General features: G+C 38.4%; 1 pseudogene; it reads left to right on the top strand.

The window, feature by feature from the left end:
- The first annotated feature begins 2011 nt into the window (after positions 1 to 2011).
- LOC110212536 (large ribosomal subunit protein eL8 pseudogene) lies at positions 2012 to 2834 on the top strand (annotated as a pseudogene).
- Positions 2835 to 3205: the final 371 nt, after the last annotated feature.

The raw sequence follows: 3205 nt of genomic DNA, 5'->3' as shown, positions 1-3205 counted from the left end.
TCCCAAGAAAGCTCAAAGAGGCAATATGGCAGTGGGAATGCACCATCCCTGTACCTTACTTAGAAGATGTAAACATTTATTAGGTACCTATTTTGTGTCAGGTACTATGTTAAGCCCTTTACAAGGTAATTTGAAGGCAACGGTATTTCTTTTCTAGGAAGTTGTTAAAAGTCCCAGCAATTGATGGAGGGTGCTAGAAACCCTTCTGAATATAATAACAAGACTGTCTCGTCTGTCCAAGGAAGCATCCTTGGACTCCAGTCGGTTATTACCCACGTGCTACTCACTCACCCCAGCTCTTCACCAATTTAATCTTTTGGCCACCTTGACAAACTTTATTTGTAGCATCCTTTCCCTCCCACACACACTTTTCCTACAGTATTGACAACTTAGCCTTGGTGATATAACACTGTACTTTTAGGCTACTCCTCCAAAATATATCATGTTATTGAGAATTAATGTACCAACCATTATGATATTGGTCAAAGGAAGGTGAGCCCAAGTCTCATCCTTGGTACAGAATCTATTAATGTTCCACAAGCATGTGATATTATCTAAAATAATCTAATATAAATATATTCTATTTAACTTACAGTTATTTGTAATATTTCAATACACAACTCTGTATATGGACTGTTTGGTAGATCCAGAGTAGTAGTGATATGAAAGCATGCCATTATACTTTATAAATATTTAATAGCAGAGGAGTGAGATCTCTGCTGAGAATGACTAGGTTTATTCATTACCATAGCAACAATTAATGTGTGACTCTCCTGTAGGCACATTAATGTGAAAAGAAGGACCTTTCTGGCTGATGTTTTGTAGGATTTTAGTCATAGAAACTAATGAGTCAGATTACTTTGAAAGAACAAACTGTTTAAAGATTTCATCAAAGTTTGTACTCAATTTACTACTTAGAATAATTGTTTTCCTAACACAAAAGTAAAATTAGTAAGTGCCTGTATCTTCATCAAATTGTAAACAAATAACCATTCCTGCCCTCAGAGAGAAGCATATGAGTGTAATGTCTTCTCTATAAATGTTATTAATGAGCAAACCAAAGTTGGGAATTTTGAACATGTGAAAATGGTTGCTCTGTCCAGGATAGTTCCCTTCAATCCTGTTACTATTAGGATGTCCCTTCCTGTTCACCCTCCTTGTGGGAAGTGGGATGGGACAAGAAACGGAAGAGATAAAAGAAAATGAGGAGGTGGGAGATTCCATGAAGAAGAAAGGAAACATTTATTAGGTACCTATTATGTCAGGTACCATGCTAAGCCCTTTACAAATATCTCATTTGATCCCCACATCTCAGAGAGGTAGTTATGATTATCCTTATTTTACATTTAAGGGAACTGAGGAAGTAATGTACAGCTAGTTTAAGATTGGATTTGAACTCTTTCTAGACCCAAAACTCTATCTACAATACCACCTGTCTCATGAGAGCAAGGACCCTGGCATTTCTTTTTTCATGTTATGACTTCCTAACGTATCTAGTACAATTCTCTCCACATGTTTTGTTTTGTTAATTTTTTTTTTCTTTTCACAGGACTTGTAATTTCATTACTATCGGGAACTCTTAATGAAGAAACTCTCCTTACTAAAGCATGCAAACAGGCAGATGCTCTGCAGCTCAGAATATTAGACTCTGGACACATTAGACCCTTAGGAAACATTCATCAAATTGGATCTACATGTAAAAGGAGGTGGTCTGTCTGTCTGTCTCTCTCTCTCACACACACACACACACACACACATACACACACACAAAACTCAGTTGAAGGGTAGAAGGGGTGTTCAGTCAGAGAAAACCAAAAATGGAATCACAAAGCTTCAAGTAGAGATGAAAAAAAGGTGTTGATTGATTGCTGTGGAATATAGTGTGGGAGGTTAAGAGTCTCATGTGGCAGAAAATTACATTAGATAAAAAGGAAGTCAATAGAACAAGGGAAAGAGTGAGGGACAAATCAGAATCAACTAAAACATTCCTTGAAAAGTCACTTTGGCTTTCTCATTCAGCCGGCCAAGATGCCAAAGGGGAAGAAGGCCAAGGCGAAGAAGGTGGCTCCGGCCCCTGCTGTAGTAAAGAAGCAGGAGGCCAAGAAAGTGGTCAATCCTTTGTTTGAGAACCTTACTCCATTTGCCAAACAGCCTTGGTACATAAGACTGCAGCATCAAAGGTCTATCCTTTACAAGCGTTTGAAAGTGCCACCAGCAATTAACCAGTTCACCCAGGCTTTGGATCGTCAGACGGCTACTCAAGTGCTTAAACTGGCTTACAAGTACAGACCTTAGACAAAGCAAGATAAGAAGCAAAGGCTGCTGGCTCAGGCTGAACAAAAAGCTGCTGGCAAAGGAGATGTCCCCACTAAGAGACCACCTGTCCTCAGAGCAGGTGTTAACACTGTTACTACCCTAGTAGAAAACAAGGAAGCACAGTTGTTAGTGATTGCACATGACGTGGACTCCATTGAGCTAGTGGTCTTCCTACCTGCCTTGTGCCAAAAAATGGGGGTTCCTTACTGTATTATCATGGGTAAAGCCAGACTGGGTCGCTTAGTTCACAGAAAGATATGCACAAGCATTGCCTTCACACAGGTTAACCCTGAAGATAAGGGAGCTCTGGCTAAACTGGTAGAAGCCATCAAAACCAATTACAACGACAGATATGATGAGATCAGTCGTCACTGGGGTGGCAATGTTCTGGGTCCAAAATCAGTGGCTTGTATTGCCAAGCTGGAAAAGGCAAAAGCTAAAGAACTTGCAACCAAATTGGGTTAAATGTATATTTGATTTTTCCCTACATAAAAATAAAAATTTAAACAAAATGAAAAAAAAAACCTCACTTTGTATATATCTCTGTATTGTGTACACCATGAGTAGAGGAAAGAGAGAGAGACAAAACTGTATGGAAGATAGTCCATGTTCTTGAGAAGGTTATAATCTCATTTAAGTCTTTCGACATGACATATATCCATGTAAACTGTGTAAATGTAACTATAAGACAACATATTAATAAATGAAAATAAACTGTAACATGCTGAGTACTTAACAAAACAAACTACATCATAAAGAATTTCCTGGAGGAGATGGATTTTATACCAAGTTTTGAGCCGGAAATGGAAGAGTAGGTATAAATCTACCAATGTGTGTGTGTGTACACACACATATAAGTATATGTGTGTATACATACACACACATATGT

This window comes from Phascolarctos cinereus, unplaced genomic scaffold (genome assembly GCF_003287225.1).
Source record: "Phascolarctos cinereus isolate Bilbo 61053 unplaced genomic scaffold, phaCin_HiC Scaffold_4;HRSCAF=312, whole genome shotgun sequence".
Lineage (NCBI taxonomy): Eukaryota > Metazoa > Chordata > Mammalia > Diprotodontia > Phascolarctidae > Phascolarctos > Phascolarctos cinereus.
Note: the sequence above shows the minus strand (reverse complement) of the source record. Positions and strands in the feature narration are given on the sequence as shown.